General features: G+C 38.2%; 1 protein-coding gene across 3 annotated transcripts in view; it reads left to right on the forward strand.

Annotated features, from left to right (window-relative positions):
• DCC (DCC netrin 1 receptor) overlaps positions 1 to 17,282 on the forward strand; it is a 1,303,205-nt gene that overhangs the window by 256,263 nt on the left and 1,029,660 nt on the right. The gene's annotated exons all lie outside the window — the stretch shown is intronic.

Here is a 17,282-nt window from a genome sequence, read left to right on the forward strand (position 1 = left end):
AGTAAAAAAAAAACAAAATAGACTTTATTTAAAGTACACTAGGATTGATTTCTTTTCGTAAAGTTATTCCTTGGTTCATTAGGAAGAATGCTGAAATACTGACAATTTTTTGGTCTATCTGAAGAACAGACCGCACTCTGCTAGAAAAATGACTCAATCCCCTCCTTCTGCCCCCTACCCCCACCCCAAACTCCAGTGTGTGAAGTCTCAGCTGAAAATTCAGAATGTTCAGGAGGGAGAATCTGATAGAGAAGGAGTCGTGAGGGTTGTAGGGTATATGAGAGTGGCTTATGTATTGAAGGGATCACCTTGTATGTTGCAGATCATTTTCAAAGCAAAGGACTCACGTATGATGCTCACATCGGTCATGGTCACCTGTTCGTAGACAAGTGGCCCTGTTCTCCCTCTCATTTCCCGTGATTCTTTACCAGACCTTCTTAAAAAATTCAGTTGGGAGCCTCTGAACCCCTTACTCAGTGTGCAACATTTCATCATTTGATAAACTTGGAACTGATTCCCCGTGAGAAGCCCCTGACTCTTGAGCCTCTCTTTCGTGTAAGTGCTCCGAAACACGTAAGTGCCTCCCTTTTGTGGCCATAGGTACAAAACAGATGGACAGTGTTGAGGCAGTGAAGGGTGGTGGGCCGGATCCATGTGGGGGACCTGGCATCAGGCTGGGCAAGGTACTCTGCTGGGAGCAGCCTTGGGTGTTGGGTTGGTTCTGGTCTTTCTGTACTTGGAAGCTTTAATGAGTGCATCAGTTTATCCACAGTTACAACATACTTGTTGTTCAGTCATGTCTGACTTTTGGGACCACTTGGACTGAAGCATGCCAGGATTCCCTGTCATTCACTATGTCCCGCAGCTTGCTCAAACGTACGTCCATCGAGTCAGTGATGCCATCCAACCATCTTATTCTCTGTCGTCCCCGTCTCCTGCCTTCAATCTTTCCCAGCATCAGGCTCTTTTCTAATGAGTTGGCTCTTCATATGAGGTGGCCAAAGTATTGGAGCTTCAGTTTCAGCATCAGTCCTTCTAATGAATATTCAGGATTGATTTCCTTTAGGTTTGACTGGTTTGATCTCCTTGCTGTCCAAGGGACCCTCAAGAGTCTTCTCCAACACCACAGTTCAAAAGCATCAGTTCTTCTGCATTCAGCCTTCTTCATGGTCTGATTCTTACATCCATACATGACTACTGGAAAAACCATAGCTTTGATTAGATGGACCTTTGTTGGTAAAGTGATGTCTCTGCTTTTTAGTACACTGTCTAGGTTGATCATAGCTTTTCTTCCAAGGAGCAAGTGTCTTTTAATTTCATGGCTGCAATCACCATCTGCGGTGATTTTGGAGCCAAAAAAAATAAAGTCTCTCATTGTTTTCATTGTTTCCCAATCTATTTGCCATGGAATTATGGGACTGGATGCCATGATCTTTGTTTTTTGAATGTTGAGTTTTAAGCCAACTTTTTCACTCTCCTCTTTCACTTTCATCAAGAGGCTCTTTAGTTCCCCTTCACTTTCTGCCATAAGGATGGTGTTATCTGCATATCTGAGGTGATTGATATTTCTCCCAGCAATCTTGATTACAGCTTATGCTTCATCCAGCCTGGCATTTCGCATGATGTGCTCTGCATATAACTTAAATAAACAGGGTGACAAGCCTTGACATACTCATTTCCCAATTTGGAAGCAGTCTGTTGTTCCATGTCCAGTTCTAACTGTTGCTTCTTGGACATAGGTTTTTGCGGACATAGGTTTGCGGACATAGGTTTTTGCAGGAGACAGGTCAGGTGGTCTGGTATTCCCATCTCTTTAAGAATTTTCCAGTTTGTTGTGATTCATACCATCAAAGGCTTTAGAATAGTCAATGAAGCTGAAATAGATGTTTTTCTGGAATTCTCTTGCTTTTTCTATGATCCAGTGGATGTTGGCAATTTGATCTCTGGTTCCTCTGCCTTTTCTAAATCCAGCTTGAACATTTGGTAGTTCTTGGTTCACATACTGTTGAAGACTGGCTTGGAGAATTTTGAGCATTACTTTGCTAGCATGTGAAATAAGGGCAATTGTAGTTTGAACATTCTTAGTAGTTTGACCATTCTTTGGCATTGCCCTTCTTAGAGATTGGAACGAAAACTGATCTTTTCCAGTCCTGTAGCACTGCTGAGTTTTCCCAATTTTCTGGCATATTGAGTGCAACACTTTCACAGCATCATCTTTTAGGATTTGAAATAGCTCAGCTAGAATTCCATCACCTCCACTAGCTTTGTTTGTAGTGATACTTCGTAAGGCCCAGTTGACCTCATAGTTGTCTGGCTCTCAGTGAATGATCATACCATTGAGATTATTTGGGTCATGAAGATCTTTTCTGTATATTTTTTTCTGTGTATTCTTGCCACTTCTTCTTAATATCTTCTGCTTTTGTTACATCCATACAGTTTCTGTCCTTTATTTTTGTTCATCTTTGCATGAAATATTCTCTTGGTATCTCTGATTTTCTTGAAGAGATCTCTAGTCTTTCCCATTCTATTGTTTTTCTCTATTTCTTTGCATTGTTCACTTGGGAAGGCTTTCTTATCTCTCCTTGATATCTTTTGGAACTCTACATTCAGATGGGTATTTTTTTCTTTTTCTCCTTTGCCTCTCGCTTCTCTTCTGTATGTTACAACATATATAGAAGTTATATACAGATTCTGTAGGATCAAGTTGTCTAAATGATACAGTGACCTGCATCCAGTGATTTTCTCAAGTAGTCAACCCAATGACCAGATCAAAACCCACAAAGAACATATAGGCTGCATAGAAAGCACTATGATTAAAGGGGATAATAAAAAGTGTTTTGGAAGGCCTTAACATTTCTAACCCCGTGAAAAAAAAATCAGTTTTTGAACATCAGCTTATGTGTATCCTGTGGAGAAAACTCCATGGAAATATTTTGGGCTTTCTAGGCTTTTACAATATAAATAGACCACCTGGACCAACTGGCAATAAACAGTGACATTAAACCAAAGCACAGGTGGGCAGCCAGCTATGAATATCACCCACACGGAAAGATACCCTGTGGGAATCCGTGCATTATGCAATCAGAGAAGAGGAAGAGGCAGAATCGCTGGTCTTAAGCATTTCATTGCCTGTCTCATTTTTCACCACTCTACTTTTCCAACTCTGTCTAATCGAGATTTCAGGGCAGCTGGGGCCTGTCTTTACCTGATTCCTGAGGTCTGAGCTGTTGACAGCCAAAGCGTGTTCCCTGACAGAATTCTGCCTCCTGGTAATGTAGACAGAGACTCTGGGGACACACGGTGTCAGAGCTTCCAAACCTCCTGTAGTTAAAGGACCTGCAGTCAAGGGCTTTGAGCTGTATGATTACCCATGGGGCTTTGCTTTTAAAGGGGAGGGAAAGGGGACTGGGCCCGCTCCATAGTGGCTGCCTCTGCACCACCTCCAACTCCCCGGGGGCTTGAAGCCTTGGCAGACCAAGACTTGTGAGCATTTAGAAAGGTCAACGGGAAGAGCAAGCTTTCTTTTTGAGAGTGGTATAGGTGGGGGGGCGGGGGGCTCTTTTCCTTAGGAATAATTGAATGTGGAGAATAATCCCTATTCCCCTGGGGTACATTTTAATAATGCAGGTGACTGATCCACTTAATGTCTGCCTGATTTGAACTGTGCATCGCTTGGCTTTTCATTAATAATGAATCCACAGGTAAACAAATGCTTCACATTAAATGCCTCTTTAAAGTGTTTAGCGTCTGCTGCCAGGAAACCTATTAAGCCCTATGGTTTAGGAAAGGTGAAATTGAACAGAAGCTGTGTGTGATACCAAGTAAGCATCTTTTGACCAGTGTCTTGCGATTGTGAAGTTCATATATACCTCTATGCTGAAAACTGGGGAAAATTCCAAACAATGTCTCATTCTTTTAGTAATAAGATAATACATATAAAGAGAATATATAATATGTGTTATTAATAGCATAACTTATTATTAACAATAAATCTAAGTATTTAAAATTATACTTAAATTTAGGTCTAAAAATTCTAAAGGTATGATGTTACATAGTTTGGTCCTTGTATATAGTGAATTAAGGGGCAGGAAGGAGAGTTTGTATCTTTGTCCTCAGCCTTTGAGTTGAACTAATCACCCTCATGCTTATTTCTTCTAAAGTAAAACTGACTTTGCAAACAGGTTTTGAGGATTTAAAAATAAACTGGATTTACTTAATAAGTGTATTCTAATTATGTTCTCACAACTAAATTAAAGAACAATGCCACTCAACAAATTGTGTGAGAGTGTCATAAAATCAGAAACTTAGCTCTTAATATTTTTTTTTTAGAATTTTATTTGCCTTTTATCCTTTTTGCTTGTGCCCTCTTCTTTTTCAAAGGCTGAGTTAACCTCTGGTGAGATCATTTGCTGTCTCATTCTATTTAATTTGTTGGCCTGGCCCAACTACTCTTAACATCTCAGATCAGAGTATTTTCTAATTTGAAAAAAAAAGCCCTGAAGATTATCTTGCTCCCTGATCCTCCTTTTAAATGGATGAAGAAGGATACCACTTTATTCCAGGGTAACCAAAATGGATGGTTTGCCTTCCACCATGCTTCTTGTACTGGTTTCTGTGTTCTCTCCTCAGTCTCCTTTCTGCTTCTGATCTCTAACTTCCTTGTCCTGGTATTAAACAACTTGCAAAACCAGAATGTTTATTCATAGAGCTAATATGCATCTCTGCAAGGCTTTACCTCATCCTCCTTTGCATTCTTCAAATTATACCCATCCTTCATCCATTTGTTCATTTAAGCAAAGTCTTAAATGCATGTTGTTCACCATTTTTAAATCACTTCATCAAATTATTTTTGAATAATGTATATTGTTTGCATGCTTCTCAGTTTTTCTATCTTCTGTGAAAGATTGGATCTTTCTTTTATTCATCACTATTTTGGCTAACTATAACAAGGAATGTGTGAATATGGAAGCCCAAGTTTGTGAAAGCGGGTGTATATAAAAGTACGTACTTTGGTGTTGGTGACAAAACAACATTGGATATGAAAGAATTCATAACAGCTGTGAGAATTCTACACCACCATCAATATTAGCAATATTTCTTTCCAGCAGCATACTTTTTCCTTAAGGCCACTGAAGTATAATATTATAACTTCTTCATAAAGCTGTTAGATAGACCTATGGAATAGTTTTTGAGACTCAACTGTAGACAAGTCCAGAATTTGCAAAGTGAATTATGAAGGTGGACTGATTTAAATGTAAGAAGTAATTGACCTGAAAAAATTCAGCCTGTTAAGTCAGTGCAATCATAGATTTAATGTGGTTTAAAACTATAAAACTTCTATAGTTTTATAGTTTTAAGCTGTGAAAGTAAGGAATTAATTCCTGTAAACAACTTTGTTCCCATTTTTGTTGGCCATGATTCACTGTTTCGAGGCCACTCATTTTGTCAATTCAGTATATTAAAATTTTGTTGTCTAATGCATTGGGTAGTAACAAAGAGAATACACTGAATATGAGGGCAATATTCATTAACTTTTCATATATGAATAGACTTCCATGAAAATAAAGTACCTTTTTATCAGTTTATGGAAGTGCACACTACTAGACCCTTTGAATACAGGTAGACTATACTCACTGTGTGTGTGAGCTTGAGCAAAGTTGTTTAAGCTCTCTGAGGCCTCAGATTTCTCGACTCTGCTCTGGGACTAAGAATAGTACCTGCCTGATCAGGTTACCATTATCAGTTAAGGGTTATAACTTGTCCAGACACCTGGGATTTAGCAGCCCATTCCTATGAGGCATTAGTACTTTTCACCATTGCTAATATCATAAAGGTAGGTGGCTTAAGGATCTACTGAGTTCTCCGTTTCTGAACCAATTGTCTTTGGGTCCATTTTACCAGAAATGTCTCCTGTCTATATTGATCCTAAGCAGAAATCAAGAATTTGAGGCATTTTGAATTACTAAATTATTGCAATGGACCTGCAGGAAGTATGCTTGCAATGAAGAGGCAAACCCAAATAACACAGAGAGAATGTGCTAATGGCTTAGGTGCATTGTGTTACTTTCAAACAGGACAGCTAATTCAAGGATACTTACAACTCAACTTGGTGTATCCATGTGGTCATAAGGGTTCTGGCAATAAAATGTCCTATTTTGTGCCCACTTCCTAATGTATTTGTGTATCACCTGCAGTTTTCTTAGTTTTTCTTAAGATCAGTTACAGATCTGGAAACGATTAAATATGATTTCCTTCTGTTCTTTGACCATTTGAGTTTCTTAGTTTTTTTTTTTTTATCCCTGTAGAAAACTCATGCTTGTAATGTGACTTTTTTAGAAGGATGGAGATAATAATAGTAAGTGCCTTAAAGAAAATAGAAAAATTATTTATATTGCATAGTAATTCACGAGTATTACCTCATGTGATCCTCACAACTGCTCTGTCAAATAGAATTTTGCATATTGGTTATTGTTTTAAATGTATTTTAGAAATACAGGAACAAAGTTGTCCATCTCTTGTTTATCTGGTTCAATACACTCTTTTCCCTTGGTAAGTGGGTCATGTCATTGAAGAAATTTGGTAAGGTAGCAGTAGCAATGACAGAATATCTCTAAAAATAAACATGTGTTTAATATAATTAAAGTAGACTTTCATGCTGCCCATCCAGATGGGTACACTGAGTAAACTTCCCGCTGAACTTCTTCGCCACAAGGTGGGGATGGTCTTACAATATGCACTTTGCAGACTTACCAACCTCGCCTTCTGTGGGTCTCAAATTTTTTTGGCCTGAGTTTCAAAAACATCAGTCATCCACCTTCATGGCAGATGAAGTCTGTGGAAGAGAAATTTTAAAAAATTAGTTCCCGCTTACTGGAAGTCATTATTGAATATCCCTGCAGAGAAGAAGTGGTGAATCACCACAATCCAATAATAAAGTGTGAAATCTGGAATGACCCTGGATAAGAGGCAGCTATCTTCCAGTCTGGAAGTTTCCCCAACCCTCTGTCACTGATAAGGGGGCTGAAGTATAAATGGAGCTGTGTGACATTTTCTTTTCCCTTGTGAGCTGGACCATTTATGCAGAATACTTTTAAAGAGCTCACCAATGCAAAATCCTTCCAGGCCTGGAAATAGAGTGCTGCCAGCTGCCAAAACTCAGTGTGAACTCCCTCCTGCTTTATAGTAACTACACTACTTCTGTTTCATTCTTAAAGAAAATAATGTGGCTTTGTCTGTCTTTATCACTGTGCTTAGTCCTTCCTTATACTTCTCTCACTCAGCTTTGTATTTGTGAGTTCCTTCCAGATTTTATCTGTACTGAAACTTCTTTTTTCTTGCTATATAATATTCCATTCTATGACTATGCTACAGTATATCAAGTTTCCCTGGAGAAGGAAATGGCAACCCACTCCAGTATTCTTGCCTGGAGAATTCCATGGGCAGAGGAGCCTGGTGGGCTACATACAGTCCAAGGGGTTGCAAACAGTAGGACATGACTGAGTAACTAACACACACATTACAGTTTATCAACACCTTCAAGATTCTGATATTTCCAATTTAATGCTACTCTGGACAACACAGCTGTGAACATTTTCTACTATAAATCGAGATACACTTGGACAGGAGCTTTTTCACACTATATGCTTTGGAGACTCATTACTGGTGTGTAGAATATGTACATCTTCAATTCTTCCTATTTCTATTTCCCCTAGCAATGAATGACAGTGTGAATTGCTGCACATCCTTGCAATCACTTGCATTGTCAAACATTTTACTTTTGACAATCTGGTGGATCAGTAATGATATCTCAAGGTGATTTTAATTTGCATTTTACTAATCACTAACAAACTTGAACACCTTTTCATATGCTTATAATAACTATGATCTGCTTTTTATGATGTCTTTCAACTCTTTTTCCATTGGATGAAAGCATTATTTAAAAATAAAATAGAGTTGGAGATTTTCTCTTCTAAGATTTGCAGTAGCGAGTTCAAGCAGAATTCCAAAGTTGAATTCTTTAGTTGATAGTTCAGTTGTTATTTTTATCTGTCATATAATTAAAAACCTTTATTCCTTTTAAATTTCTTTTTCTTTTCCAAACAAGTCTTGACAGTTTCTTTTTCTCATCTCCTTATTCATCCCCCCTCAGATGAACTAATGTAAGGCTTGTAATTTAGAGCTTAGAACAGTCTCTTAGGAAAGGAGAAAAGCAAGGAGATTGTCCTTGGCCTCTAAGCTTTGGAAATCTCCCACTTTGCTTTGAAATAGGCATATTCTTGGTAGAGATTGCTATTGTTTAAAATCTCTTCTGAGGCTACCTTCAAGAGTTTAGGAAAAGGAAACTTCATGAGATGCCAGGCTTGATGTTAAAAACAAGTTGTTGGGCATCGATTGAGCAGATTTAAAGAACATAGTGATAAGTAAGGGAAAAGGAGGTGATCTCACCTACCAGTGCTAAAAATGTCATTAGAATGATTTATATGCCATCAACTCATTACTCTCCTGACTATCACCAAGGATCTCCAAGGCAACAAGGATTATTCTTTACACATAACCCTCAGGCTTTATCTCCATCTTCTGAAGCAATTTTTCTATTCTTTCTGACCTGATTATTTCCACATGGATGGAAGTATTTAGATGAGACAGATATAATACACTACTGCTTACCATACTGTCCAGGTTTAACCTTAGACACTCATACAGCTTTGATGAAAGCAACAGAAACTGTACTGTCTTACATTTATTTAATACCATTATTGCAGGCATATGGCAAGGACTGCATTCTTCTGATTCATTAGATTTGGAGCCAGAAATAAGATCACTTAGTATACTGAGGAAGAATGATGAATTTTATGGGTTTAGATTCTACCATTTCCTGATATTTGTTTTTAGATTTTATTCCTCTTGTACTTCTTGTTATTGTTATCTGTGTGTGTAGGAAATTCTCATCCTTCCTGACTCTTATTATCCATAATGCCTGTAACTACTTGTTTTATTTTTAGTGCTCTTTGTTCTTCCTCTTTATTCTGTTCAGTTAAGTTGCAATTGTTAAGAGTCTATGACTGGAACTTATAGAACTATCCTCTTAAAGCATACTGTAGAAGAATATTACTATAAAACTATACTGAAAAACAAAATTAGAAATCAAGTGATTAAGCGACTAAACTTTAGGCAGCTGTATATAGATGTGCAAATTTTCTTGTAATGGAGACAAAATAAATTCAGATAATTAAGACCAGCATTCCTTTTAGTTTCCACTCAAGCTGAAAAAAATAATAATATAATAAGTAAGTTTTTTTTTTTTTTTGTAAAGGAGTTGTAATCATTATAAGAGGAATTGAAATGTACCTGTGTATTTCCATGAGTATTTCAGTCTCCAGAGGCCCCTTTGAGAATGTATCTTTCATGGATTTTATCGGTTTAGTTTTTAGGCCCAGAGTTCTGTAAAAAGTGGACAAATCATTATCCATACCTGACCTCAGCCATCTCCCAGTCTTGCTTACCCACAGCTTCCCCAGCTGTCCCAGGCACCACTCCATAGAGGACTTGGTTGTCCGAGTGTGTCTCGCAGCCACTCAGCGAGGGTCTTAACTGAGGGATGTGAGGCTGATTTCTCACCATCTTTGTACTTATTTTTACTTGAGCATTTTCTTCATTAGTATAAAGTTCCCCAAAAATTATCAAGAAGGCTTATTTAGAATATGGAAGTAGAGAGTCCTAGAGTGTCCTAGCTAGAATCGTCTTCCAGTCAGCCTTCTAATTCCCATTTCAAAAATGACTTGGACCAAACAGCATAAAAACAACAGAGAAAAGGCTGGAACAGTCTTCTTTTCTTTCTTCTTCCTCTTCGGATAGTAATGATTGTGATTTCACTTTTATTTTGTAGTTTACAAGTATGTGTTTGTGCATCTTTGTGTCCCTATAATCCTCACTGACCTGCTAAATTAGGCTGAACAAATAAGAGCCGTATTTTATAAACAAAAACGAAGGCTTTGATTTAGAGTGTAGCTTGAACGGAAATCTTAATCTACATGCAATTCCACAGACTTTTACATATTAATCTGCTCCAAAGGAGTTTGGGATAGACCTCTCTGGGAATTATTATGCATCAAATATGTAAATTTAAAGCTTGCAAGTAATTAAAAAGGCACAACTGACATTAGAAACGATAGAAACAAGAGGGTCCAAATAATTTCATTTGGGGGAAAATTATATCAAAGTTGCTAATTCAGTACATAGAATAATTCTGGAAAATTGTACTAGATCAAGAAAGAAGAAAAAGAGTAAGGAAAATGTCCAGTATATCCCCAAACAGAACAGCGGACTGATAACACACAGATCAGTGTGTTGGACCTATGATTTGCCTCACAGTCGCCATTTACTCTCTTTGGGGGAAATTGACTGTGCTTTTCTCCTAGGCAAGTAGACCTCCCACGAGTACATTAAGGTTGTATACCGTCAACCTGCTTACTTAACTTATATACAGAGTACATCATACAACATCCTGGACTGGCAGAATCACAGGCTAGTATCGAGATTGCCAGGAGAAATACCAATAACCTCAGATATGCAGGTGATAACACAGGAATGGCAGAAAGCAAAGAGGAACTAAAGAACCTCTTGATGAAAGTGAAAGAAGAGAGTGAAAAAGTTGAATTAAAACTCAACGTTCAAAAAACTGTCATGGCATCCCATGACATGGATGTCATGGTCCCATCATTTCTTGATTCTTAGATGGGGAAAAAATGGAAACAGTGTCATATTTCATTTTATTGGGCTCCAAAATCACTGCACACAATGACTGCAGCCACAAAATCAAAGTCACTTGTTCCTTGGAAGAAAAGCTATGCCAAACTGAGACAGGAGACAGTATATTAAAAAGCAGAGACATCACTTTACCAACAAAGGTCCATATAGTCAAAGCTATGGTTTTCCCAGTAGTCATGAAAGGTTGTGAGGATTAGACCATAGAAAGGCTGAGCACCAAATAATTGATGCTTTTGAACTGTGGTGCTGGAGAAGATTCTTGAGAGTCCCTTGGACAGCAAGGGGCTCAAACCAGTCAATCCTAAAGCAAATCAACCCTGAATGTTTGGAAGTGACGTGACTCAGTTGTGTCCAGCTCTCTGCGATCCCATAGACTCTGCAGTCCATGGAATTCTCTAGACCAGAATACTAGAGTGGGTAGTCTTTCCCTTCTCCAGGGGATCTTCCCAACCCAGGGATCGAACCCAGGTCTCCCACATTGCAGGTGGATTCTTTATCAACTGAGCTATCAGAGAAGCCCATTTATTGGAAGGACTGATGCTAAAACTGAAGCTCCAATAATTTTGCCACCTGATGCAAAGAGCTGGCACACTGGAAAAAACTCTGATGCTGGGAAAGATTGAAGGCAGGAGCAATAGTGGTTAACAGAGGATGAAATGGTTGGATGTTATCACCAACTCAGTAGTCATGAGTTTGAGCAAACTTCAGGAGATTGTGAAGGCCAGGAAAGCCTGGTGTACTGCAGTCCATGGGATTACAAAGAGTTGGACATGACTTAGGGAAACAATTTATGAAGACAGATGCATTATATATATATATATATATATATATTTTTTTTTTTTTTTTTTTTTTTTTGCCTAAGGGAATGTTTTATCAGTTAAAAAGTGAGAGTTGTATCACTTAGTCTAGAAACACCTGGAAACCACTGAACAACTTGTGTTAGGAGACCGAGACCACATCCAGCAATAGCAGCATCATTGCCATAGACACTGTTGTCAGTATCATGATTCTGTAGCCTTTTGAGCAGCATATTGACTGTCCCCTTTAATTCTCTCAGCACCTCGGAAGCATGTATGGTTACTATCTCCATTTTCCCAATGAAAGTAAGCCCTGTTTCTTAATCATGGTGTTACTGGCTAAGTCCATGGGCTTGCAAAAGAGCTGGGCATGACTTAGCGACCAGCTGACAACAACTACACAAATATTAAATCTAGGTTTCCAAGAATCACTACCAGTAATAAATCTATTGAATAATCTATTGAATTAATCTGTTAAGGACTTTTTGGACACTCTGTATACCTCCTTCAACTATGTGTTCAATTTGTCCACTTCTAAGTTTCTATGATTTCCACCACGAATGTGCTGTTCCTTCCCCTCCTCAGTGGAAAAGAATCTCTTTCTGTCCTCTAGGCTCATTTAGCACTTAGACCATCAATTGCAACTTATATATATATTAATATAAAATATATTAATTAAATAAAAAGATTTTTATATAATTGTAAAAATATATTTTAGTAGTATAAATATTATGAAATTATATATGTATATTATTTATACATATACATGTAAATGTATCCTATGTATTATTTTCATTTGTATGTTTGATTGTTTTAAGAGTAGGTTTTAACACCCAAAGACTAATTTGTTGTCACTGCCCAATAAGGGCTGGTTGTATGATCTTGGGCAAGCAATTTAAACCCTATTGTGAGAAATATGGTGAAATAATATCCAAGTCACAATACTACTGTGAAGATGAGATAATTTGAGGCAGAGCTTTACAACTTGCAAAGTTCTCTGTAATATAAAAGATGATTATATTTTTTCACCCGCCACAGCGCTAAAGCTCTGGGTGGTGTTGGAGCTCAATAAATATTGTGGGACTGAATTCAATTTAGGAGTGAGTGACAGCCTAAATAAGTAAGAAATGAGATGAGAATTTATTGTTGGCTTTCATGGCATTCCACCTCTCCATACATGTCGACTTTTCTTCATTTTCCTCCTTTCTTGCTATCTTCTTTCCTGTTGTATTTAATCTCTCTCTTTTTCCTTCACTCGTAAGCTTCTCTGCAAACTTTAGGGACATGTCAGAGGCACATCAGTGACTTGCTAGTTGGAAAGGTTGGTGATACTGAGTTCAAGTTTGTAAATTACTTCCTACCAATCATGAGATGCATGGACTGGTGGGTGTTGAATGCTGCCCTTTCAGATCTGTAGGGTAGGTGCCCTGGTCCAGACAACGTGTAGTCCTACAGTCAGAGGACTACCTACTAGCCTTAGGATGGCGAATAAAGTGCTGGTGGCCATTGTGCACTTGATATACACCAGAGAACACTATGCAAACCAAGGGACCTCATCCCATTAACTCTGCCACACGCAGATCTTTATGATTCCTTTTACAGCCCGTCAGGATAATGCAGTGCAAATCATCTTCTAGGCTAGCCAACACCTAAAAACTCTATTAATTCATCATAAATGCACACATATGACAGGGTACCATGTATAGTTATAGTTGCTGGACTCCAAATAATTTAAGCTTATTTGTAATTCTTTAGCTCAATTTCTCACATCGTCCAAATCTGCAGAGTTTTCTAAAGGTAGCTGGTTGATGAAGGATGTTTTAAATATCAGCCCTGCTTCCCTAGTGGCTCAGATGGTAAAGAATCTGCCTGCAAGGCAGAAGACCCAGCTTTGATCTCTGGGTTCCTGGAGAAAGGAATGGCTACTCACTCCAGTATTCTTGCCTGGAGAATTCCATGGACAGAGCAGCCTGGTGGGCTGCAGTTCATGGGATCGCAAAGAGTCAAACAGGACTGAGCGGCTAACACTTTCACTTTCACTTTTCATCATTAGACAGGTTATTAGAAAAATGACCCCTCTGGGGTTCCCCCTTTAACAGCAAGCTGGTTTTCAGTTTGAAATTCAAGGTTGTCTCAGGCTAATGTGGAAAGTAATCAGCTTAATGGCATTCAGAGCCTTTCATTTCTCTACTCACATTTATGCTGATTATTGAGCTAGGGAAGTTCTTATTGAAATGTGCAATGACTTGATGTATAGCTGCAGACCCCCAAGCTCATGTACTGTGTTTGAAGTGACCATGGCTTGTAAGGAGTGGCACCAGCTCTAAGGCTTCAAATCAGAACAAATGGCCCGTGCTTGGGGTTGACCTGGCCTCCTTTGAGTTTTTACTATCTAATTGTATATCACTTTTTGGAGCTAGACAAAAGCAGACTCAAGACAGAGCTATTACTTTCTTTGACACCTTCAATATATCAAAATAAGGCAGGTTTTGGTGTAAAGTTTCCCAAATGGGAACACTCTTTTATATAGACAACTGCCAGCTGTGAAAATGAGACTGGTAAGGAAGTCAGTGAGGAGAAAAACATTTCAGGAATAGCCATGGGAAAGGACAGGATGAAGAGAATTACAACTCCTCTTCTTAATGTCTTTTACAGTTTTTTTAAAGACTTTTTATGGTAGGATACATGAGGCTTTTGTGGCATGGTTTCAGAAGCATTAGTGAAGTCCAAGACACGTGTTTCCAAGCAACTAGCTTTGAGAATATAATTGACACTGGTAATCACCACCAAGTAGCTGAGAGATGGAGAATTCAGAAGGGGCCCTTTTGCCATGGGATCTCTCTCATACCCTAAAAGTAGCCTTGAAACAATTTATTTTATAAGTGGACAATTCCAGGACCTCCTATTTTGGTAAGTTTTCATGAGAACATGAATTTTTTTTTATCTATTTTGTTTTCTCTTGCCACCCCATGGCCTCCAATAGCTAGCATAAAATAGGTACTTTGTAAATAGATATTGATCAATTTGCAATAAAATCACTGGAGATGAGAAGGCACTCATCCTTCTGAACCACTCAAAACCACTTGGAACGAAATTCCCAGAAATAAATCTGTCTCCTTTATATCAAGCATTTCTCAAGGACTTGTCACAAAATGCCAGAGATGAACTAAGGGATGTTTAACAAAAATACTTTTTTAAGCTTATAAAATGTAGAGATTACACAAATTTTAAGAATATATGCATATATACATATATATGTGTGTGTAGAGATATACATACATATATATATTTACATATTTATTTTTCTTTCTCAAAGGAGAAATTGCATCATGACCTTTTTAGTAAATGTCTGAATAATAAGTTTGCTTTCCTCGGCAAGATAAAACACTATTGTCAGTTTGGTTTAACATCAGTATTACACCTTGTAGTTTGAGTGATCATTTAGAGTAATAGTTATAAATTTCAAAATTGAATGAGAAGTGGAAAGTAAATGGAATAAGAGTTAGTAATGATTCTGGTTGTTACAAATCTTCTCAGATTTAACATATAGTCTGTGACTTATGAGATAAAGGGTTATAAAAAATATTTTTAACTTGACAAGATACCTCTAAATTTAGCCCACCTTGCATAGAAATGCCCCACTTCCATAACCTTGATTGCTTTCTCTTTCTCTTATTTCACTCCCTCTTACCTCTGTATTCTTTTAAAGTATGTTTTTCATCAAAGGTCGCCTACATTCTATTGTTATTGCCTAGAAACCTATAATGAATGTCTCAAAATTTGTGTCTCTTAAGCAGCATTTTTTCATAGCTGAATTGTAATTATGTGAGAAATCTAGGGTGTATGAAGTTGGAATAAGCTAGATAAAGAGAACTGGCTTCATTTGCCAAAATATCAGCTGTTCTGTGAGGGCTGATTTTCTTCCTAGGATGAAGTCTACAATGTGCGCCATATGAAAGGTCACTCAAATATCAGGAAGGCTACAGAACACAACTTGTAACCCAGCGCTTTGGTCTGTTTCTGTCTAGGAGAACAGAGTCTGGTCAGCAAATCAGAATGAAAGTGATTTAGACTAGAGTGTAGACTCTGCAGCTAGACCACCTTGGTTCCGATTCCAGTTCTTCTCTTTACTGGAGACATAGCCCTGAGAACATTACTGTCCCTCAGGTTTTCCATTTCTAATAACAGAAACCATCGTATGTCTGATCTTGTGTTTTGTGTAATAATTAAATGTTTGACATCTGTTAAGTGCTTAGAACTTGGCATATAATAAAAGTCATAAAATGTGAACTGTTACAATTTTTAATACTCTTGAGTGTAGGAACCTGTTCCTTACTGAAGAGAGAGAGGTTGATTTAGAAAAGTTCACCAAATATTTTTAAAGATGAGCTTAGGGAAGCCTGGTTCACCTCCTAACCTGTGAGACAAATGCTGCCCTTCCAATACAACACGCCCTGGTGACTTTGCTGGAGGCAGTCCCTTGGTCTTGTAGGAGATGAATTTCTTTTTCTCTCTACCCTTCTAAGTTCTCTTGGCTGGTTTATGCAGTAAATTGACATGAAACAGATTAACAAGAGAAAAACAAATTTAAGTGCATATGTCCTGGAGCCCCACCGGGACAATGAGAGACTCAGAGACCCCTCAACTGTTAGGCAATTGAGACTTCTGTTTCTTCTACTCAATTCTTCTCAGTTGAGCTGAGAATTGAGCAGGTCTGGGGCTTCAAAGGGAAGAAAGACAATTCACAAGAAGATAGGAAGAGCATATGTTTGGTAAACAAATGTTTGCCAGGCCATGCAGAGACAATGGGCACAGAGGGGACTCAGCACAGAGGCTTTATGAAGCTGTCCCCGGCATATCACTCTGAGCCCACGCTCTTTATGGTTATCTCTGGTGATGGTAAATTCTTTCAGACAGTTAAGAGGGAGGCAAAAAGCTCTTCCTGAGTCTTTTGGGCCCCATTGTCTTCAGCTTAACATAATCCATATGCCCAAGCAGAACATTTTGGGGAGGCTCATTCTGAATCTTTTCAGTCCAATCCAGTACCTTGCTGGCTGGCAGTTTGACTTTTTATAGTTATGTAAATGGTTTTGAAGGACAAACTGAGGCATATATAAAAAGTTAAGAGTTTCTTTGAGCAAAAATCTATTTGAATTGGGCAGCATCCTCTCTAGCAGAAAGAAAGGAGTTCTGAAGAGCTGTACAAAAATGAAGACTTTTCCAGGCAGAAAGGAGCAGGAACAATGAGGTTATATTAGGAACAAAACTGGATTGGTTATTGCAATGTTAGTCTCCTTTAGGAAGGTCTATCAGGTAGACTATCTAATTAGTGCTGATATGTCGATTCCTGATTGGTTTAAGATTCTATTTCTGGGACAGCCAAAACTGGAATTAAGTCTTGGTTTGGTGATCAGGGGCTTAGCATAAGTGACTCCATTTTGAGACAGTTATCTTTCTTTGAACAATGGTTATGAACTTACTAATGATTTTATTGACCTCTGATTGTCACTCTTGAATCTCTGGTTTGTTGTTTGACCAATATGCTATCCATGGGATTCCAGGCCACATGATCCCAACGCCTCACTCCTTTGACCTCATTGACTTTATTTCACTGTGACTGCGACTCACCTTCTTCTTAGCCTGTGTGTGTTTTAAAGGAAAGATGAATCAACACTCTGGCCCCCTTCCTGTGAACTGACAGCTATTACCTGGGTTTCC

This window comes from Bos indicus x Bos taurus, chromosome 24, assembly GCF_003369695.1.
Source record: "Bos indicus x Bos taurus breed Angus x Brahman F1 hybrid chromosome 24, Bos_hybrid_MaternalHap_v2.0, whole genome shotgun sequence".
Classification (NCBI taxonomy): Eukaryota; Metazoa; Chordata; class Mammalia; order Artiodactyla; family Bovidae; genus Bos; species Bos indicus x Bos taurus.